The 24,384-nt window shown below is 38.4% G+C and overlaps 2 long non-coding RNA genes across 6 annotated transcripts in view; one reads left to right on the forward strand and one right to left on the reverse strand.

Moving 5' to 3' along the window:
* Window positions 1-4,025, forward strand: part of LOC132379001 (uncharacterized) — a 108,027-nt gene extending 104,002 nt beyond the window's left edge. For both annotated transcript variants that reach the window (XR_009507262.1, XR_009507261.1), the window contains 2 exons: window positions 590-638; window positions 1,970-4,025. This is a non-coding gene — a long non-coding RNA (uncharacterized LOC132379001). The remainder of the gene's footprint in view (window positions 1-589; window positions 639-1,969) is intronic.
* Window positions 1-9,567, reverse strand: part of LOC132379000 (uncharacterized) — an 85,373-nt gene extending 75,806 nt beyond the window's left edge. The window contains exons 1-3 of one of the 4 annotated variants that reach the window (XR_009507258.1): window positions 9,400-9,567; window positions 7,831-7,887; window positions 4,563-4,667 (exon numbers count right to left, since the gene is read on the reverse strand). This is a non-coding gene — a long non-coding RNA (uncharacterized LOC132379000). The remainder of the gene's footprint in view (window positions 1-4,562; window positions 4,668-7,830; window positions 7,888-9,399) is intronic. The other 3 variants (XR_009507260.1, XR_009507259.1, XR_009507257.1) reach the window with 3 other exon arrangements.
* Window positions 9,568-24,384: the final 14,817 nt, after the last annotated feature.

The following is a 24,384-nucleotide window of genomic DNA, read 5'->3' on the forward strand; positions in this document are numbered from 1 at the left end:
AAACACCAAAGAGAAATTTGGGTGATGACATTGATGGGAGGTGTATGGAGACTATGGTGCACGTAGTTGGAAATGGGCAGTAAAAGCAAAAACAGGTCAGCATTGACTAGAAGGGCCAAAGGGCCTGTTTCAGTGCTGCTGGGCTCTGTGACTCTTATAATATATATTATTAAATTCAAAAGGTCTAAGGTGCATCTGCTCTATGAACAGCAGAGCTATTTTCATCTCTTTCTCTCAACTTTTAGTAATTGTTCATTCTTAAAGGTGTTTAATTGTCAAGAAGTGGAGTTGAATTGTGATTTTGATGCCATTGACAAGAGATTACTAGTTATGGAAGATCTTGAGAATTTATTGGAATAGAAGGAGCAGCTAGTTAATTCAAATGAGAACCAGTTTTGAAAAAAAAAACTGTTTGCATATAACTTCCCCACAGCAATCAGACACCCTTAAGTTTTCAAGCACAAGATGCCAGTTTTACGATAAAAGGCCACTTAACGAGATTTCCTTTGGAAACCGACAAGGTAACCCATACTTTATATTTGTGCAATGGTAGTCTATTAAACAGATTAACATCTACTAATACTTTCAGGCCATCAAGACCAACCATTGAACATGGCGCATCTGGATTCAGTACCACTGTAAGTAACAAGTTGTATACAATAAACAAATTTTATGTTACTTGGCACTGATTGAAGCCCCTGTGTTGAGATCAGGTAAAGCATTAAATGTCATCATTTGTATCAAAACATTATTGAAAATACATTCCTGCCACTTAATACAAAGCTCGGGATATGTCTGTACGACAGTTAATATTTTTTGGCTATTTTTTATATCCAGGGAGCAATCTCCCAACACTATAGCAAAAAGAAAACTAATGTTAAATTTAAGTACATAATTATAATCATTCAAACCGTACTTTGCTTATTTGAGTCAGAGCATAACAGCAGAGAAACAGCCTCTTCAAATCAACCAGTCCATGCTGAATTATTTTTCTACCTAATCCCATTGACCTGGACCATAACCCTCCATTCCCCTCCCATTCATGTACTTATCCAAGTTTTTCTTAGATGCTGAAAACAAACTCACATTTACCCTTTCCACTGAGAACTCATTCTACACTCACACCACCCTCCGAATGAAGAAGTTCCCCCCCCCCATATTCCCCTTAAATATTTCACCTTTCACCCTTCATCTATGACCTTTGGTTCTAGTCCCAGCAAACCTCAGTGGAAAAGGCTGCTTGCATTTACCCTAGCTGTACCCCTCTAAATTTTGTAAACAGCTATCAAAATTCCCCTCATTCTCCTGTGCTCCAGGGAATAAAGTACTAATCTATTCAACCTTTCCATATAACTCAGGTCCTCAAGTTCTGTCAATATCTTTGTAAGTTTTCTTACTATTCTTTCAATCTTATTTATATCCTTTCCATAGGTATATGACCAGAACTACACATAATATTCCAAATAAGGCCTCAGCAACAGCTTATACAACTTCAACATAACATCCCAACTCCTGTATTCAGTACTTTGATATATGAAGGCCAATGTGCTAAAAGCTCTCTTCACAACCCTATCTACTTATGAAGCCACTTTCAAAGAATTATGTATTCCTAGATCCCTTTGTTCTACAAAACTTCTCAGTGCCCTACTGTTCACTGTTTAAGTCCTACTCTGGTTTGTCGTTTGAAACTCCAACAACCCACATTTGTTTGCATTCAATTCCATCAGCCATTTTGCAGCCTATTTTTCTGGCTGGTCCTAATCCCATTGCAAGCCCTGACAGACTTTCTTGCTGTTCACTATGCCTCCAATCTTGGTGCCATCTACAAATTTGCTGATCTGGTTTACCACATTATCATCCAGCTCATTGATTTAGATGACAAATAGCAATAAACTCAGCACTAATCCCTGTGGCATGCCACTAATCATAGGATTGTTCTCTTGTGTTTTGTTTAAAACACAAACTGCAGATGCATAATGAGAGGAAATGAGAAGAGAAAGAGATTTTCCAGAAGACCTGCTTGCGCTGAATGAAAAAAAATTGCATCAACCAGCTTCATTCTCCAGTGATTTCAGTCACAGCACTACACATTACAATACTGTGGTTACCCTATCAAGTGATCTTGTACATTGTTCAACATAGACAAAATCAGCTTAAGGGTGTGTGGAAAGGTCTATAAAATGGAACCCCTTTCTAACCTGTGCAAGGCCTATATACATCCTGCCAGAATTAGACAATCCAAAATGTCACATCACATTTATCTGTACTAAATTCCATTTGCCACTGCTCTGTCCAATTTTCCAGGTGATCTATTTCGCTCTGTATTCTTGGGCAGGCATACGCACTGCATACAACCCTACCAATCTATGTGTCATCAACCAACTTACTTATCAGACCACAGTCATTCTCATGCAAGTCACTTAAATAAAGGTTGCAGTTCCAATCCCTGCGGTACACCATTAATTAAATACTTCCAGTCAATAAAGCAGCCCTTTCACCTTACCCTTTGCCTCCCATCAAAGACAGCACTTCTTTTCTTTTCTTTTAACTTCTACCCACATATAACTTTATTTGCCAATCGCTCCAGGATATTTTCCTTGCGTATTCCTGTAGTGCTCTCTCTGATCAGCAGTTTAACATCTGGAACACCCCACCTCTTGCTATTAAACAAATGCAGCATTTTAATTATCTTTGAAATAAAATTATAAAATGATAATCGGCACCAAAACTTTAACAAGCTTGTAACAAATTCTTTATGTGCCACTTAACAGAAATTAAAATTTGTGAAAGGGATGCATATAAAATATCAATACTAGCTGTAATTAGTATCATATATTAAAAATCTTGAAGTCTTCTAGATGAGTTATAATCGTCTGTTTTGCTAGCACTGCATATATACAGATGTTCCAAAGTGTGCTGTTTTGTTTCATATTGCATATGTCACCAGATCATAATTTTGGCTTTTCTGTATAATTGAAGTGCCTTCCAGCCAGGCAGAATGCCATGTCTATTTTTCAAAAAGTAAACCACAGTGGAATGAGTATCCCAATAAATTATGTATTTCTGTAAAACCAGGGAGTCATTTTGAAACCAGTTGGATCATTTAGTCAGGCAAATGTAAATAATAACATTTTGCATTTAGTATAAGTACAATCTGTGACTAATGTGAATTTTATTACATCCGTGCAATCATTTTTTCTTGCAATAATGAAATATCATTCTTACTGTTCTCTTTGTTGTTATCAACTTTTGGTATTGTCTTACTTACATTAAAGATAAACAACAAAAAACAAAACAGATCTTTTCAATATATTACGTTCATAAATACACTCAATGACGACTTTATTAGGTACACCTGTGTGTTTATGCAAATATCTAATCAGCCTATCATGTGGCAGCAACTCAATGCATAAAAGCGTATAGGTTCAGTTGTTGTTCAGATCTAACATCAAAATGAAGAATTAATGTGATCTAAGTAACTTTGACCATAGGATTGCAGGTTTGTGCCTGAGAGGGTGGTTCTTCCAAGTTGCTGATCTCCTGGTCTTTTCATGCACATAAGTCCCTAGAGTTTACACAGAATCGTGTGAAAAACAAAAAAGCACCCAGAGAACGGTATTTCTGTGGACAAAAATGCTTTGATAATGAGGTCAGAGGAGAATGGCCAGACTGATTCAAGCTGACAGGAAGGTGAAGGTAACTCAAATAACCACATGTGACAGTTGTGGTGTGTAGAAGAGCATTTCGGAATGCACAATATTTCAAATCATGAAATCATGAGGCCACAACAGCAGAAGACTGCACACTCCTATACCTAATAAAGTGGCCATTGAGCACACTTTTCATTCAATAATGTAAAATTAATTATTTCAATATTTAATTTTTATTCTGAGTTTATTTTTGTAGCTTCCTCTCATTTTAATTATGTCCCCTCATATGTCCTTCCCAGAAAATATATCTTAATCTAAGGATTTACTATCTTTCTGATGCCCCTGAAATGAATTAAAGCAACCCTGCTCTCTTCACTTATTTTGTACGTAACTTGTGTTCTCTCTGAAGGTTAAACACATTCCAACTTTGAGACTCAATATTTAAAAGTCACTGTTAAACACAACTGTTTCTACAGAGTCACATTTTGAGCTAATGTGGTAATATAAATGTACAAAGGTTCAAAGGTTCATTTTATTATCAAAGTATACAACTCTGAAATTCTTCGATTCTCCGGGTAGCCATGAAACCAAGAAAGAAAAGAAAGGCAGCGTGATCATCAACCCCCAAATCCCAGCTCCGCATAAAAAAAAGAACAAAAATGGAACAGGAACATCAACACCCAAATCCCTCTTCCCACACAAAAACCAAGCAAAACAGATCAGGCACATCGACCCCAATCCCTTCTTCCAAACCAAAAAAAATGAACAAAATGGATCAGGCTCACCAACAACGCCCCCCCCCCAAAGAAATACCTCGTCCCACATAAAAAACTTATGTACACAATTTCTTTTGAAAAGTCCAAATTAATGAAAAACAGTACAAGTGAATAACAAAGTTCTCATTTGCTTTACCATATGTCTTGATGGTCTTCTTTCCCCCTCTCTCCAAAAATGACTTATTAGACTTTGATAATTGAAGAACAGAAAAGACAGCCCACTAAACTTATCCTTTACTTCCTTGACAAAAAGAAAAAAAAGAAGGCACCATATTAGAATCCCGGTGAAGTTGGTGTGAATAGTATTTTACCATGTGACTGTAGATGTCTTAATTTACTCTAGGAAAATGCAGGAAAGCTGTTCTGCTGTCATTCCACTCACTTTCTTCCTCTTTGCCTTATTTAATCCAAACTTTGCAGGGATTTCAAGATTTCCAGACCAATCAATGAACCACTTTAAATTCTGTCACAAGGGTAAAGATCCTTATTACAAACAACCACTCGGATAAAAATGAGCATGAATTTTTATGGCAGAATAAAGAATATATGCCAAGAAAAATTCAGCACTACTCAATTGTAAATGGAACTAATGCAGATTGAAAGGTGATTATTTCCATGTCCACGTTGCGTCAAACCATTCTACCAGCTTTAAACAAACATTTAATTATGTCAGTCCTTGTGCAATATACTTTTTCAGTATTATGACACACACTTGATGACATTAGTCCAAGCTATCACTGTCAATGGGAAGTCACAAAACACATTCCTATCACAATGCTTACTCTTCAGCCATTTTATTTAAACTGCTACTCAGACTACAACTTCAAACTTCTCCACACTAATGCGCATCTCTGTGAATGTTGTTTTATGTGAATTGAAAAGTACTCCTCATCACCAAAGACATTATTTTTAGCCCAACTACAAATTTTCACCTTGAAACCAATGGCCCACTTGAATTGGTGGAGCCAGGAGGAGAATGGTTGTGGCAGGGGCAGGAAGAGAGAAAATAATGGTCACTGAGACTTCAGTCACTACAGCCTCACTGGAAAAAAATGGCTTTTATGGTACAATAATGGATAATAATAATAATAAATTCTTTATTGATCCCAAGTGGGGAAGTCTTTCATTACAAGGGCAACATTTAAAAAAAACACTTAGCAATGTACAGACTTGATTAATAATAAAGTACAGAATAATAATATACACAATCATAATTTACCAAAGTGTAATAATGTGCAATACTGTGCAATAATAATGTACAAAATAATCTCTGTCACACAGAGATGAACTGTTATATATGCTTATTTCATTTGGAAGGGAAGATTTTCTTTAACAATCCTTGTGACAGTGGAGGTAAATGCAATTGTTTGAAAGGAGGCTCTGCTGCTTATTCAGAAGGTCATGGAAAGGATGTGTCGGATTGTCCATATGGTTTACAATTTGTTTAGTGACCTCCTCTCCACCACTAACTCAAAAGAGCCAAGGAGGGATCCCAGCCTTTTTGATGAGCTTATTTAGTCTTTTTGCATCACCAGTACTGATGCTGCTCCCCCAATATAAAGCCACAAAGAAGACTGCACTCGCTACAACAGACTGGTAAAAGATCTCAAAAATCCTGCTGCACACCTGGAAGGATCTCAGCTTCCTTAGAAAGTAGAGTCTGTACAACCCCTTCTTGTGAACAGCCTTGGTGCTGGTTTTCCAGTCAAGTCTGTTGTTGAGGTGAACACCCAAGTATTTGCACTCCTCCACCACCGCAGCTTATTCCATAACCACAAAGATAACGCAACTGACATCATTTTGCATCAACTGACGGTGGGGGAGTTAATGACCATCATTTGATACATGAATATGATATAATAAGGTGAAGTACCTCCTCATCTCAGGGAACAGAAGGTACACTGGCATGCAAAAGTTTGGGAACCCCCCGGTGAAAATTTTTGTTACTGTGAATAGTTAAGTGAGTAGAAGATGAACTGATCTCCAAAAATCATAAAGTTAAAGATGAAACATTCTTTTGAACATCTTTAGCAAGATTAGTGTATTATATTTTTGTTACTGTGAATAGTTCAGTGAGTAGAAGATGAACTGATCTCCAAAAGTCATAAAGTTAAAGATGAAACATTCTTTTGAATATCTTAAGCAAGATTAGTGTATTATATTTCTTTTGTACAATTTTAGAGTGATAAAAAGGAAAGGGGCACCATGCAAAAGTTCGGCTTCCCCAAGAAATTTGAGCTCTCAGATAACTTTTACCAAGGTCTCAGACCTTAATTAGTTTGTTAAGGCTTTGGCTTGTTCACAATCATTGTTAGGAAAGGTCTGGTTATGCAAATTTCAAAGCTTTATAAATACCCTGACTCCTGAAACATTGTCCCTACAATCAGTATCCAAGGGCTCCTTAAGCAGCTGCGCAGCACTCTGAAAAGTAAAATAATTGATGCCCACAAACCAGGGGAAGGCTATAAGAAGAAAGCGAAGCATTTTCAGGTAGCCATTTCCTCAGTTTGTAATGTAATTAAGAAAAGGCAGTTAACAGGAACAGTGGAGGTCAAGTTGAGATCTGGAAGGCCAAGAAAACTTTCTGAGAGAACTACTTGTAGGATTGCTCGCAATCAAAACCCCCGTTTGACTGCAAAAGACCTTCAGAAAGATTTAGCAGTCTCTGGAGTGGTGGTGCACTGTTCTACTGTGCAGCGACACCTGCATAAATATGACCTTCATGGAACAGTCATCAGAAGAAAACTGCATCCTCACCACAAAATTCAGCATCAGAAATTTGCAGATGGACGTCTAGACAAGCCTGATGCATTTTGGAAATGAGTCCCATGGACTGACGAAGTTAAAATAGAACTTTTTGGCCGCAATGAGCAAAGGTATGTTTGGAGAAAAAATGGTGCAGAATTTCATAAAAAGAACACCTCTCCAACTGTTATGCACAGGGGTAGATCGATCATGCTTTGGGCTAGTGTTGCAGCCAATGGCACGGGGAACATTTCACTGGTAGAAGGAAGAATTAATTCAATTAAATACCAGCAAATTCTGGAAGCAAACATCACATTGTCTGTAAAAAAAAAGCTGAAGGTGAAAAGGAAATGTCTTCTACAACAGGATAATGATCCTAAACACACCTCAAAATCTATAATGGACTACCTCAAGAGGCGCAAGCTGAAGGTTTTGCCATGGCCCTCACAGTCCCCAGACCCAAACGTCATTGAAAAAATGTGGATATACCTCAAAAGAGCAGTGCATGCAAGCCTGCCCATGAATCTCACAGAACTAGAAGCCTTTTGCAAGGAAGAATGGGTGAAAATCCCCCAAACAGGAATTAAAAGACTCAGCTGGCGACAGAAAGCATTTACAAGCTGTGATACTTGCCAAAGGGGGTGTTACTAAGTACTGACCATGCAGGGTGACCAAACATCTGCTTCGAGCCCTTTTCCTTTTTTGTTATTTTGAAACTGTAAAAGATAGAAATAAAAAAGTAATCTTGCTTAAAATATTAAAGAAATGTGTCACCTTTAACTTCATGTCTTTTGGAAATCAGGTCATCTTTTACTCGCTTAGCTATTCACAGTAACAGAAATTTTGGCCAGGGGTGCCCAAACTTTTTGCATGCCACTGTATATCATTTACACTGAATTATCATGAAACACACTGGGGGGGGGGGGGTCTTTCAGACTATTGCATCCCTGCTGGACTCAATATGACTTATTTATCTTTGTAATGAGAAAGACAGTCCACTAGATTCATTGTCTTAAGTATTCAATTTCTCTAAAATTGTGATGATTTCCAGAAAGGAAGTATGTAGCTGAATGACAGGATTTAATGACTCCTTGGGTCTGTCTTGCAATATCCTAGCAAGCCTGCCATTATTCTGAACAATTATGTCATGCCTTCACTAAAATTGAATTAAACCAACAGATAACTAAGGCAATGTAAGTATATTGCTATCTCAAACACCTTAGTGTCTATCATTCAAATGCCTTGCAGTTAGGTGTGAAAGGCCTTCACTACAATTCAATGCACCACCATTCCTCCCCCTGTACAAACTGGTCCACAACCCCAAACAGCCTCAGCCCACTGGTGGATGTAGCCAAGTAGCTGGTAGGCTGTTTTACTTCACAGAGGTTCAGGCATCACAATGAGTTCTGTCCTTTCACAAGTCAGTTCAGGCTGCTAAGTTCCTGCCAAGTGAGTTTACATTCTGGGAGAGCTGAACATGAGGCAAAGGTCCACATGTTCCATGAGGATTAGTGATGAGGGATTAAAGTCTGATGTACTGAGGGGCAGTAGTGCTGTCAAGATCCAGGTGTGAATTAAACACTGTGTATCAACCTGCAGTTAACTAGACCACACCTCCACTGTAATGACCTCTGTGTCCAACCATCACATTCTGCATCCCATCAGTCTGATGCTTGAGATTTTCAGTGTTTCCCATGAGTCAGTTATCTAATCTGCTCATAATATTAAACATTCTGTCCCTGAGGAGCATCTGTCATTTTCTGAATAAGGGATGAGTTGAAGCATGTTCAGTAAAAAGCAAATTGATCACCCTGGTCCTGAAGATAACTAACCTACGCCTGTATTAACTCTGAGTTCATACAGTGGCACTAACACCAAATAGCTTCTGCCAATACCTCTATGTCACCCACCAACAACTAAGTAGCTGTTGAAGACAGCATTTTTATGCAGAACACATGTCTAGGGAAGAAGTGAGGCTCATGTGACTCCACAGAATCATCTACAAAAGATGGGAAGTATACGTATCTACATTCATGTAGACAACCTAACAGTGTGCAAAGTGTTTCTGTCTACATGTATACAAATCTTCTTATGAATGCCTCATTATCATAGTCCTTACAAATCCTCCAAATAATATGTTTCTGTGCATTTCCCTTCATTTTTGTCCCTTGCTTAACTGCAGCCCACATGTTACGTATCTCTTCCCAAGCTACACCTTTCGTTCTTACCTCACAGTGCCGGTTTCTGAGTGCAGCTTGGGAATTTGGGAATTTCAGGCACCATAATGTAGAGTTCTCCTTTTCTCTCCTCTTTTTCTGCTGCTCCTGCTCCTCTTCCTCTTCTTCCTTGGCTCGAGTGTTGGGAGGGGGGGGGGGTCAGGCCGGGGAACTCTAAGTCTCTCTGGATAACGTGCCATTACAAATAGAAGAACACAAATAAATAACGTGCATAGTGCACAAGAAGGGTCAAAGAAATTTATCAGAGATTTTGTTCTGGAATAGACAGATGCAGATGAAATGTAAATGATATGCTTACCGCAAAAATTAACAAGCTTCTCCACTCTGGCATCAGCTTGAACTTGGGTCACCTCAATTCCCAATGAGGAAGAGCAACCTCACCTTCCCTTTGTGAGGCATTGTGCATAGGCAGTCGCCCGGAACCAAGCAACCAAGGAAATTATTTATTACAGTCATCTAATGACTTCCTTAAGTTCGTGGATTTCTGTATGAATTTATGTCTGTGAACTACTGTAAGTAATCCGGTACGAGTGTGGCAGCATGTGTACTGTAGGGATTGGGTTGCATGAGGATGCGTGTGTGTATTTGGTAGGGTTTTGTGGGCAGCTGGAGGTATGGAAGGGACTGGAATCTATCTATCAGAGTAGAAATGTGCTTTACTGTGTATGGACAGCTATAGGTGGAGTGGCTGCGTGTGAGGTGGGAGTAAGGGTGGCAGTGTGCCAGAGTATTTCTGGGTGTAGCAGCTGGAAGCAACGTCCTTGAAAGGAAGCCCTGGAATTGTCGCCATGAGATATCTTGTGAGTTAATAGTAACTTATTGGCATTGCTCCAAGCTCTTCAAGCATCAGTTCTGGAGGTCAGCACTTCCACCATCTCCTCCCTTTCTGTAGCCTTTAAGAGGCTCATGCCCCCGTGGTGCATTGTAACCTCGCCAGGCAGGCATTTCCTCTACCAGTAATTCATCTTCAAACTGTGTAAACTAGCGAGCTTAATCCATTCATTTTGCCGCCTTGTTCTCCAACCAAAAAAAACAGTATCTGATGTTGCTGTTGGGTTGCCATGGAGAGCTTCCTTAAGAACTAAGGCCCTGTCCTTATTGCTGCATTGTTAGCAGCTGCATGAAATACACTGTGAACAACTTTATATTGTCAGAAAAGAAATATCAGATTCTTATTAAGAAAGCACTTACTTACTGTCAATAATTAGAAAGGCCATCCCTGAAAGGAAGTTTTATTTGATTGAATTTCTAAGCAGACAACTTAGCAATTTATTTTTAGGTCATTAGTCAATAGTCACAAAAGGAAGGACAAGTACAACCAAATGAATAAAGCTTATATATTTGTGGTATTCTGTCTGTAACAATATATTTGTCTATAGCCTCACCTCTTTAGCTCACTTTTGAGATTCCTCTGGCTACAGCAAGCCAGTGGAAACAAGCTTTTTTACCCTCAGATGCAGTTAAAGGAAACAATATCAGCACATCACTCTGAGGCACATGGTTGTGGGTTCAAATACCATTTCAGAGGAGACGGCATAATTTAAGCGAACATATAGTACTGTATTGAGTGAATATTGCTTTGTCCTTGAAAAGAGGCACTAAACAGAAGCTCCATCTGCACTTCCAACTAGATTCCCTAATTTATCTCATTATTCATCTCTCATCACTGAAAAGATAGATATGTTTGGTCATTATGTCATTTTTGGAAAATGCTATGTATAAACTATCTGTCATATTTGACAGATATCTGTCAGCTTTTGATATGCTGGCCTTTATAAATCAGAGTATTGAGTATAGGAGTTGGGATGTAATGTTAAAATTGTACAAGGCATAGGTAAGGCCGAATTTGGAGTATTGTGTACAGTTCTGGTCACCGAATTATAGGAAAGATGTCAACAAAATAGAGAGAGTGCAGAGGAGATCTACTAGAATGTTACCTGGGTTTCAGCACCTAAGTTACAAAGAAAGGTTGAACAAGTTAGGTCTTTATTCTTTGGAGCATAGAAGGTTGAGGGGGGACTTGATAGAGGTATTTAAAATTATGAGGGGGATAGATAGAGTTGACGTGGATAGGCTTTTTCCATTGAGAGTAGGGGAGATTCAAGCAAGAGGACATGAGTTGAGAGTTAAGGGGCAAAAGTTTAGGGGTAAAATGAGGGGGAACTTCTTTACTCAGAGAGTGGTAGCTGTGTGGAACGAGCTTCCAGTGGAAGTGGTAGAGGCAGGTTCGATTTTGACATTTAAAAAAAAATGGATAGGTATATAGACAGGAAAGGAATGGAGGGTTATCGGCTGAGTGCAGGTAAGTGGGACTAGGTGAGAGTAAGCGTTTGGCACAGACTAGAAGGGCCGAGATGGCCTGTTTCCGTGCTGTAATTGTTTATATGGTTATATGGTTATATTCCTACAATATACAGCAATTACATTTCCAAATTACTTCATCAGTTATAGAACATCTTGAGACCCTATAGTTGTTAAAGCCAATACATAAATACAGGTTATTTTACATGCATTTGCCCACTAGACCTTCCTCTCCATTCTGATACACGCTTCCAACAAAAGAACACTTAAGTTGCAGGATATAGAAGTACTGAACTCTGCGGGTTTTTTGGTGATCTTAAAAGAGCTTTGTAAATTTGACCTGACTATAATTTTAAGATGAAGGGATTAATAGTTTAATATAAATTGCAGTACTTCTATCTAAGTAATTAAAGACTGATTGTATTCACTTACTTTTGAAGAATTATCTGCATTGCCAACACTACACCTATTTGTCACAATAACTGTCCTCAAGGTTTAATTACTGATTATAGATGAGATAATAAAAGATTATTCACTGTTCTGGTAACAATTTTATTTTACATGCAACCTTCCACAGAAGATACCAGAGATCACAACAGATCCAACCCAGTTTTATGAGAGTGACTGTAAACTCTTACCTTTGTTCCTGCTCTTTAAAGAGTGACTAATGATGTACCAAGAGATCGGAAATGCATGTCAAAATTCTAGTTAAAAAGGGAGTCTTAATGTCAGTACCCTTTTTTTAATCAAACATTTACAATGATACATGATCAACATCACCATCCTTTTAACACCTGCTTTTCATTGGCTTTTGTTTGGATTAACATCACCCAGGTCACTTCAGCAAACATACCCTTGAAGTTTTTAAATATGTTAATTCATGCTCTTGCCTTTTCCAAATGAATTCACCAGATGTCTTTTGTGGTTTGATTTGGAAAATATAATGTCAGGAAAACATGAAACTGTTTATTAAATAAATATAAGTTTTCGCAGATAATAACTCAGTAAATTTGTATGGTCATGCCACAGTCTAAAATTTCCACTAAGAACATTGTTACACATTAGCCACACAGTGCGATGGATTCCTTTGGTGTACAAAGGTCTGAAATGTATGAAAGAATTAGTGAAGGTTCTTCAAATTGTAGCAGATCATATCATTGCTTCAAATAAGAAATTACAGTGGTATCTTTATTACACTGAAACTGATTATGTGTTCTATGATTTCCTGTTTCTATTTCTGATTCATAGCTTTTGAATTTTTTTCTATATATTTAATGACCTAATTATTCATGTGAGACAAAGGTCATCCTGTATAAAGGGGAAAAGGGAATTACTGTTGATTATCATTAGAGCTTACTGTAGAAGAGTACAGCATAGAAGCAGAACCTTCTGCCCACAATGACTGTGCCAACCATGCTGCCATTTTAAAATAATCCCATTTACCTACACATGATCTCTATCTCTCCATTCCCTGCCTGTTTGAGCACCTTTCTAAAATCATCAGGATATATGTGTCATAGCTACATTTACCGCCTGCCTAGTAACATGTTCCAGGCACCTACCATACTCTATGTAAAAAATTTTGCTTTGTAAATCCTCTTTAAGCTTTTCTTTCTCACCTCAAAGCGACTCGATGTTTCGTTCCTTGGAAAAAGTCTCTGAGTGCCTATCCTGTCTATGCCTCTCAAAATTTTATATACTTCAGTGAGAACACCCCTCAGGCTCTGACATTCCAGAGAAACAATCTCTCCTTATAGCTCATACGATCTAATCCAGGCAAAATCCAGGTGAAACTTTCCTGCAGGCCATACAAAGCCTCCATGTTTCCTCTAATGCAGCAACCAGAACTGCTCACAGCCCTCCAAATGTGGCCTTACCAAATTTCTATCCAACTTTTTTTGGCAATGCACAGACTGATGAAGGAAAGTATGCCAAACATCTTCGTTGCCACTCCATCCGGCTGTGTTGGCACTTTCAGAGAGCTACGGACTTTCACACAAAGATTGCTCTGTATATCAGTGCCGCAATTGGCTGTGCCACTGACTCAGTTGTTCCTTTTACATTTGTCCTCCCCCAAGTGCAACAACATACACTTGCCTGGACTAAACCTTTTATTTCTCTGCCTATATTTACAATAGGTCTGCTACATCCTCAAAGTCATTTTATAACCTTCCACTCTATTCACAACTCTACCAACGTTTCACTTGAATTTGCAGTGACAAATCTTAAGACCATAAAACCTTACGATATATGAGCAAAACTAGGACATTTGGCCCATCAAGTCTGCTCTGTTATATCACATTGGCTCATCTATTTTCATTTCAGCCCCAATCTCCTTCCTTCTCTCAGTAACTCTTCATGCCCTGACTAATCAAGAAACTCTTAACCTCTGCCTTAAATATACTCAATAATTTGACCTTTACCAGCTGCCTGTGGCAACAAATTCCATAGATTCACTAGTCTCTGGCTAAAGAAATTCCCTCTCATATATGGACGTCCCTCTATTCTAAGGTTGTGCCCTCTGGTCCTAGACTCCCCCAGCTTAGGAAATATCCTCTCCACATCCACTTAATCAAGGCCTTTCAACATTCAGTAGGTTTCAATGAGATCCTCCCTCATTCTTCTGAATTCCAATGTGTACAGGCCAGTGTCATTGATCAGTCGTCACCTGGTAACCCTTTTATTCCCAGAATCATTCTAATGAACCTCCTCTGAACTCTCACTAGTGTCGGCACATCCATTCTTACAAAAGGGGCCTAAAACTGCTCACAATACTCCAAGTGATGCCTTACTAGTGCCTTATAAGACCTCAGCATTACGCCCTTGCTGTTATATTCTAGTCCTCTCAAAATGAAAGCTAACATTGCATTTGCCTTTCTCACCACCAACTCGCCCTGCAAATGAGGACTCCCAAGTCCCTTTGCACTTCGGCTTTCTATCCTGCTTGTTATTTCTTCAAAGAATTCCAACAGATTTGTCAGAGACGATTTCCCCTTAAAGAAACCCTGCTGGTGTCGGCCTGTTTTATCATGTGCCTCCAAGTACCCCAAAACTACATCCTTAACAAACAAGTCCAACATCTTCCCTACCACTGAGTTCAGGCTAACTGGCCTATAATTTACTTTCTTCTGCCTTATTTCTTTCTTGAAGAGGGAAGTGACACTTGTAATTTTACAGTCCTCTGGAGCCATGCCAGAATCTATTACTTCTTGAAAGATCATTACTAATGCCTCCACAATCTCTACAGCCACCTCTTTCAGAACCCCCGGGTTTAGGCCATCTGATCCAAGCGACTTATCACACCTTTCGGTTTCCTAAGCACTACCTCCCTAGTAACGGCAACTTCTCTCACTTCTGCCCCTGACACACTTGAACTTCCAGCATACTGCTAGTGTCTTTCACAGTGAATACTGAAGCAAAATATTCATTCAGTTCATCCGCCATACCCTTTTCCCCCATTACTACCTCTCCAGCATCATTTTCCAATGTTCCAATATCTTCTCTTGCCTCTCTTTTACTCTTTATATATCTAAAGAAAACTTTTGGTATTCTCTTTAATATTATTGGCCAGCTTACCTTCATATTCCATCTATTCCCTCTTAATGACTTTTTAATTGCCTTCTGTTCATTTTTAAAAGCTCCCCAATCCTCTAACTTCCCATTATTTTTGCTCTATTATGTGCTCTCTCTTTGAATTTTATGTTGCCTTTGCCTTCCTTTGTCAGCCACAGTTGTGTCATCCTGCATTTAGAAATACCAGTGGTCCTGTACATTTTTCTGTAAAAGCATCAGCGGTCTAGGCATTTTACCACAAATCTAGAAGAGCAGACTGATTTGTTTTTCTTCACTGGGGTTTTATTTATTTATTTAGATCTTCAGCACAGTAACAGGCCCAATTATTCCGATATGACCAATTACCAACCCCTGTGTTTGGAATGTGAAAGGAAACAGGAGCACCTAGAGGAAACCCATGTGATCTCGGGAAGAACGCGGAAACTCCTTACAGTTAGTGGCGGGAATTGAACCTGGGTCACTGGTGCTGTAAAGTTTTGTGCTAACTGCTTTGTTACTGTACTGACCAGACTGTTTTGCCAACAAAGTTCTGATACTGCACTACTTATAAAATCCAACGGTGCAACTGTGCACTTCCTCGGGGCTTACGCTGAGGAATCAACCTACTGAACCTATACCAGGTTAGATCTGGCATAAAAAAAATGATTCTGTTCATTTTAATGCAAAGATAGCACACAAAATGCTGGAGGAACTTAGCAAGCCAGGCAGCATCTATGGAAAAGACCTGTTGAAGGGTCTCAGACCGAGACATCGACTGAACTCTTTTCCATAGATGCTGCCTGGCCTGCTGAGTTCCTCCAGCATTTTGTGTGTGTTGCTCGGATTTTCAGCATCTGTAGATTTTCTCTTGCTTGTGTTAAGAATTAGATAACTATTTTTTTTAAATTAATTAGATCTACTTACCTGTTTTTCAGGCTCAAGTGGTTTCATATTTAAATTTTCATTTATATTTAAAACGTCCTACTCATCTTTGAGCTTTTATTGTTTAATTGATAATAACTTTTCAGGTTTCAGATACATTCAGAGTGGTTGACAAGTTTGATTGTCAGCATTTCTGCTAATCATTGGTAGGGTCACATTTGGAGTAAAGTGTACAGTCCAGTTTTTGCCAAACTATTGGAAGAATTAAGCTTGAGAGAGTAGGGAAGGTTCACAGCAATATTGCCTGGACTGAAGGGCTTGAGGTAAAAGGAGAAAGTAGATAGACTAGAACTGTTTTCCTAGAGTGAAAGTGCCTCAGGGGCGACCTCAAGGGTATAAAATTATGAAGCATAAGTAATGTAGATACACACAGTAGCCACTTTATTAAGCAAACTTGCTCATTAATAGAAATATCTAATCAGCCAATTATTGGCAGCAACTGAATGCATAAAATCATGCAGACATGTCCAAGAGGTTTAGTTGTTGAGCAGACCAAACATCAGAATGAGGACAAAATGTGTTCTAAATGACTTTGACTGTTGGTATCAGGTGGGTGGCTTGAGTCTCTCAGAAACTGATCTCCTGGGATTCTTATACACAACAGTCTCTGGAGTTTACAGAGGATGACGCGAGAAACAAAACATCGAGTGAGCAACAGCTCTGTGGTCAAAATCGCCGGGTTATTGAGTGAGGTCAGAGGGAAATGGACAGATGGTTCATGCTGGCATGAAGGCATCAGTGACTCACATAACCACACGTTACAACACTGGTGTGCCAAAGAACATCTCTGAACACACAACAAACCTTAAAGTGGACAGCAGCTGAAGACCATGAACCAACATTCAGTGGCCACTTTATTAGGTACAGGAGGTATCTAATAAAATGGCCATTGACTGTAGCCACGGTTGTTTCCCAAGGTAAGAGAGTCTAAAACAAAAGGGCATATTTTGAAAGTGAGAGGGGAACAATTAAATGGGGGGGGCCTGAGGAATAGGTTTTTCACATGGAGGGTAATGGGTACAAGAAAGGAGCTACCAGAGCAGGTGGCAGAAGTAGGTAAAATTACAATGTTTGAAAGGCACTTAGAGAGATATGGAACAAATCCAGGAAAATGGGATGAGCACTGTTAGGCATTTTAATCAGCATGGATGAGTCAATTTCTGTGCTGTATAACTTTATGAATCTTGAATTTATGAATCTTTGAATCAAAACCTGGGGGTGGGGTTTAGTTTGCTGTAAAAGCATTAGTTATTTGATTTATAGTTGGGACCTCTTGCAAGAATATGGACCTCTTGTGATTTGTCTACTGCCACAAGATGCCTACAGTAAATGTAATCTCACTGGCTCTCCACACAGCATTGGACCACCAGGACAAAAGCAATACCTACCTCTGGAAGCTGTTTATTGATTACAGCTCAGCATTCAAAATACAGCATTGTATTGAGCAGTGGTGCCCTGGGGAAGAGGCACTGGCTGTCCACTCTATCTATTCCTCTTAATATCTTGTATACCTCAATCGTGTCTCCTCTCATCCTGCTTCTCTCCAAAGAGTAAAGGCCTAGCTCCCTTAATCTCTGATCATAATCCATACTCTCTAAACCAGGCAGCATCCTGGTAAATCTCCTCTGTACCCTTTCCAGTGCTTCCACATCCTTCCTATAGACACTTATTTCTCTTTATAACTTAAAGTAATTTTTTATACTTTGCACTGTATTGCTGCCACAATGTAACAAATTTCATGACATATATTAGTGATAATAAACCTGATTTTGATCCCAATTCTGATTACTCTGAACTCTCTATGATAAAATTAAGTTCTGCAAAGTTTACAGTGTGGGGTTTCACTATCTGCAAAGAACTAAGCATTTACTTGTACAGTGGATCAAAATCAAAATGTTTGAAAGAATCCTGCAATGTTCATCAGTCAGCATTTCACTAATGAAAGAATAAAGGTGAAGATTGTAAAAGAGCTTCTATATCCTATCAAGAGTTTTTCTAGTTTCAATAATTTTACAGAAGTATCACGATATCTGCATAATAAAACGTAGAACTGAGAACAGTACAGGCACTAGAAAGGCCATTCAGCCCATGATGTTGTGGCAACCTTGACTCTGATTCTTACTAAATGCCTTCTCCTGTTAATCATCTATATACCTCCATTCTCTTCGAGGGTCCATCTAAAAGCTTTAAACCCCATCAAAATTCTGTATTTCACTACTACCCTGGTGATGCATTCCAGGCGGCTACACTTTTACATAAAAAAACTGACCCCTCATGTCAACTTTAAACTTTATGCCTCTAACCTTAAAAGCATGTCCTCTGGTGTCTGACGTTTCTATTCTGGGGAACAAGTTCTGACCTGTCTATGACTTGCATAATTTTTTGAACTTCTGCCAGGTCTCCCCTCAGCCTCTGATGATCCGAGGAGAACAACCTGTTTGTCCAACCTGTCTAACCCAAGCAGCTGCTTCACAATCTCCACATTCTATAATAGGGCAACCTGAAATGTACGGAATTCTCCAGGTGTGGTCTAACTAACATTTTGAAAAGCTACAGCGTGATGTCCTTAATCTTGTACTCAGCCTTCCCCCCACCCTGCCGATGAAGGCAAGAATGCAGCTGTTATGTCTTGTAACTCCAAATTATGAAACTAATTGGAAGAAAAACAAGGGAGTCCGGAATACAAGTCTAACTTCATTTTTACATTAAGCGAGGTGTGCGCATATGATGTGATGGGTGATGTCATACGCCCTTCACATATTTTCACATATAACGTAATTAATTATTTAAGTAAACAAGAATGCTTAATCAAACAATATATTTACAATATTACTCAAATATTACTGATATATTAAATACACAACACTCCTCCCTGCTTAGCTATAAACTCCAATTCAATACAGTATGCATCTCAGCTTACATACATATGTATAATAGTGCACGGCAAGCTTCACTGGAGATGTGGATCATAGTGTGTGAGTACATTCTCTGATAGCACCATTTCCATTACCTTTTGGAAAGCCACCTCACTCTGCTTTGTCCATTGGCATTTCTTCCTGATCCATAGTAATGATTCAAGAGGTGGAGTACAGTAGCCAGGTTAGGCAGGAACCTATTATAGTATTGCAAAAATCCAAAAAAGAACCACAATGGTGACACATTCTTTGGCCTTGGGGCATCCGTCGCTGCTTGAATTTTCTCCGCATACTTGTGTAATCCTTGTGCCTCAGTGATGTGACCACTGTTAAGCGATTCTTGATTTAAAGAGTCTTACTTCAATGGCTGCTTGAGTCTTATTTCAGTGGTGGGCAAGTTGTTGGAGAAGATCCTGAGGGGCAAGCTTTATGAGCATTGGAGAGACATAATCTGATTAGGGATAGTCAACATGGGTTTGTCAAGGACAGGTCATGCTTTACGAGTCTTATTTAATTCATTGAGGATGTAACAAAATATATTGATGAAAGTAGAGCCTTCCAAGGTTTGACCCCACTTGGAGTACTGTGTTCATTTCTGATCACCTCATGACAGGAAGGATGTGGATACTATAGAGTGAGTGCAGAGGAGATTTACAAGGATGTTGCCTGGATTGGAGACCTTGTCTTATGAGGATAGGTTGAGTGAACTTAGATTTTTCTCCTCGGAGTGACAGAGGATAAGAGGTGACGTGACAGAGATGTATAAGATGATGAGAGGCATTGATCGTGTGGATAGCCAAAGGCTTTTTCCCAGGGCTGAAATGGCTAATATGAAGGGGTATAGTTTTAAGGTGCTTGGAAGTAGGTACAAGGGGAATGTCAGAGGTAGGATTTCCACACAGAGAGTGGTGGGTGTGTGGAATGCACTGCCAACACTGCCAGGTGGTAAATGTGAACATAATGGGGTCTTTAAAGAGACTCTTAGATAGGTACATGGAGCTCAGAAAAATAGAGGGCAATGCGGTAGGAAAATTCTAGGCAGTTTCTAGAGTAGGTTACATGGTCAGCACAATGTTGTGGGCCGAAGGGTCTGGAATGTGTTTCTATGTTTTTTGTTCTAACTCACACTTATCACATTGTGCTCTGAGCCAAAAATCTCCTGATCTTTTTAACACTGTCTGGAGATTTTGGAGATGTTGTTTGTCATTCTTATCAATAACAATATCATCCAGGTAATACTGAATACCTGGGCAGCCATTCAACAACTGGTACATAGATTTCTGCCAAAGAATGAGTGCAGATGCTACTCCAAAAATAAGTCAATTATAGTGATTAAGCCATTTGTGAATGTTTATGCTGAGAAACACGTTAGACTCTTTTTCAATCTGCATCTGTAGGTATACCTCAGCAAAATCCACTTTGCTGAAGTGTTTTCCTCCAGAAAGGTTTGCAAAGATATCCCTTATCCTGGCAGAAGGCATTGATCTACTTTCAGTATTGGGCTGACGGTAACCTTAAAGCCACCACAGATCCAGATGGACTCATTCTTCTTGGCTACTGGGACCACTGGTGTAGCCCATTGCTTCTACTCAAACTTAGGAAGACTTACTTCAGTCTCTATGCAATCTAGCCCACAAGCTACTTTATCATGGTTGGTATAAGGAACTAGACAACCTTTGTAAAACTTGGGTGTGGCATTTTCATTTAACACTACTTTACCCTTAATATGTTTGAGTTTTTCATTACCTTCCTTGAATGCTGATGTGGCATTCTTAATCCATTTACAGTTGACTCTATTGAGGGGTGAGGCCTGCAAATGGTGGATGAATCTCCAATCAAGTTGTAGTTGTGTCAGCCACTCACGTCCGCACAATCCTGGATGTCCTGTTGTTACAAAATAGAAGCTCAAAGTGGCTTGTTGGTTGTTGTATTTCAGCATCATGATTGTTATTCCTACTGGATAAGGTTAGCTTTTTTCCAGTATAAGGTCTTCGTTAGATATCTGCAGGCTTCAGTTCAATGTTTTTGAAATGTTGTTCAAACATTTTTGTGGAATGACTGAAACAGCCAAGTCAGTGTTCAGTTACATTTTAATTAATTTTCCATTCACCTCTGGTGTAAACCAAATTGCTTGTCTATTGTTAGTTTTCACATTGTGAATCTTAAGGCTAGTCAGTCCTGTGTGATGCTGATCATTATCAGATTTTTCATCAGCAACCTGCAGATTAGTGTTCTTTTTGAAGCTGCAACTTGACTTTTTAAAAGGTCAAAGGTTCAAATGTTCAAAGGTTTGTTTTACTATCAAAGTCTACAACTTTGAAATTCTTCAATTTGTATCTCTTTCTTTATCCTTTGCAGTCCATTTACTTTCATCTGCCCGATATGCTCTTTGTATGTGTCCTACTTTGTGGCATTTTTTTCCAGTTTCACCGTTAAGCCAGCATTGGTCTGGTGTATGTGAGTCCCTGCCACAATGGTAACACAATTTGTTTGGCCAGGCCAATTCCTGTTTAGATGTTGAAATTCTGTTCACACTCACTTTCAGTCCTGATTACAAATCAATTGTGTCTCTCTCTGCTATTTCCATTGATACAGCTGTTTTAACTATCTTTTAAATGTAAGTACTGCTTCAGATAGGAATCATTTTTGAATGCTTTCTTGTAAGATTCCTAAGTGACCTCCCAATGCATCATTAAGCCCGTTATCAAACTGACAATGCTTAGGCAACTTTTTCCATTTCAGCCATGTACGTTAAAATGGACTCACCTTCCTTTTGATTCCACTTAGGAAGCCTAATGTATTCTACAATCAACGATGGCTTTGGATCTAAATGCTCCTGCATTACTTTCACAAAGCTCATTTCTGCTGGTTTGTTAGAGCTGTTAAAGTTCTCAACATCTAGTTCAATTCACTCAGTATACAATATCCAGTTATCTCTTGTGCAATTGAACATATCTACCTTTCTGATGTAGCCAACCATTTCCGTTCTTTTTAGTTTATAATTATTATCACCCAATACCCACTAATTATGAACCCATAAATCTGTCTGTTTTCTGCCTTTTTTAACAACATGCACTCCGCTGTTCTTTTTCCTCAAATATCTTGTTCCATTGTTTTTTTAACTCAAACATCTCACTGCACTTTAACAGGTAGGCAGTCATCTCAGGTTCATTTAAAACTTCTTCACTGCCCCTCTTACACTTTCTAACTCAAAAACATAAAACTAATTGGAAGAAAAACAAGGGAGTCCAGAATGTAAGTCTAAATTTGTTTTTAAGCAAGGCATGCACAAATGACATGGTGGCGTGATGACATATGCCATGCACATATTTTTACATAAAACCCATTATGAATTATTTAAACAAACAAAAATGCTTAATCAACGCATTTCATTAAATATATATTTTCTCCTTTCATTTGAACTTTCCAATGCAGCATCTCATACTTGCCAGATTAAACTCCATTTGTTGCTTCTCTTTGCATATTTATAACGGATCTTTATCACGCTGTATCGTTTGAAAGTCCTTCAGTCTGTCCGCAACTCCACCAATCATGCTGCCTTCTGAAAATTTGCTAATCCACTCACCTACATTCTCATCCAAATCATAGTGCATTAACTAAAACTTTTGTGAAAAGTAGATTGTATTCAATCAGGACCTTTACTATAAAAATGAGTATTAAATCCTATACTAATACTTTGTAAATAATAAAGGCATCTGTTTCATATTATTGTCTGAGCTGACTAATAATCTAGCAGACTGTAATGGAAATGGAAAACATTCAATCTGAATTAGATAGCATCTCCATTTGGCCAAAGAACAGTACTGCATTTGTAAACAGTTGGTTTGCTGATATAGCTATGTGAACAAAAACAAGATCATGCATACTTACATGCAAAACTCATACATTCATATATGATATTGTATTATATTGCAACTCAAAAGACATCAGAAAAATCTTTCCCACATTAAGACAGCAGCAATGTTACATTGGCAACACTGGTTAATTCTCATACCTCATCTTCAAACTGAAGTAGATATTAGTTTCTTAAACTGTAATGACATCATAACCATGCTTTTTAAAGGGCAAGGTGACGTTTTTTTGCTCTTGATGAAGTATTCTTGTATTCTTCATCGTAGACAGTGCTTAATTTTTCTAATGCTCTCTATAATAAACCAATATATTTGAAATACTACCTAAGTTGCATCATTATTTTGCATTAGCTTTGCTTTCTAAAGATTATTTCCTTTCTAAATCCCTTTGCACAGTGGGGACAACATGTGGAGCTGTCAGTGTGCATAGAAATCACATTTACCACCTACTGAGAATCTGTTAGGCAGCAGGAAACTGGAAGCAGGCTATGAATAGGTAAGTGAACTGTCCCAGAGTGATCAACTGATCAACACATGACTACCTCCACTCTAATCCCACATCATAAATTTACGATCATATCAATGAGTATATATGTACTGTAATAAAAATAGTAACATGACCAGTAATACAATGTATTACATTTTAGTGATTAAATTTATAATCGGAATTTTTAAATGTTCCAATCACAATCTTTGAAGGAAAATATTTTGCAGAGAAATTGAAACTTTAGGTTTCAAATGAATTGTCACTTCATAGTAATCTGACGATAAATATTTAGCATTTAATCTTTTCTAAACATTACTATATTTTATACTTGTAACAGTAAAATAAAATTGACAATTTCACAATTAGTAATTGCCGAACATAATTTTACAACTAAAGTCGTAGATTGCCACATGCATAACTGAAAACAATGAATTTAGTCCAGTGTCTGCTGCATATGTTGAAAGTAATCTAACCTAAGGGAAAGATCAGATGGACCCCAATATTATAGCCTGGAATATAGACCCAAATTCTTCTATTTGAATCACTCGTTTTACTGCGAATTGTGCTCACTTATGCTTCCATGTCTTCAAATTATAAAGAATTAAAGACTATGGAAGCTGCACGGGAAATAATTTGTTTAATATGAATTTCATAAGGAAAGTTATGTTATAAAATCAAGTTAATAAGGTTAACTACTGACTTAAATTCACAGAAAAAGGAGCAGATTAAGCATGTGCAATAAACAATTGAACATTCCTTTTTAGAAGGCATAATTTCAATGATATTATCTGAAAACATGAGAATGAAGTTTCAACTCTTGCTGTTTTGTTCAGAACTTGTAACAGGGCTATTTCAATTCAGGGCCTTTTATTGCTAGCAGCAGGTGCCATGACCACCAGCTACTGCC

This window comes from Hypanus sabinus, chromosome 21 (genome assembly GCF_030144855.1).
Source record: "Hypanus sabinus isolate sHypSab1 chromosome 21, sHypSab1.hap1, whole genome shotgun sequence".
NCBI classification, from domain to species: Eukaryota; Metazoa; Chordata; class Chondrichthyes; order Myliobatiformes; family Dasyatidae; genus Hypanus; species Hypanus sabinus.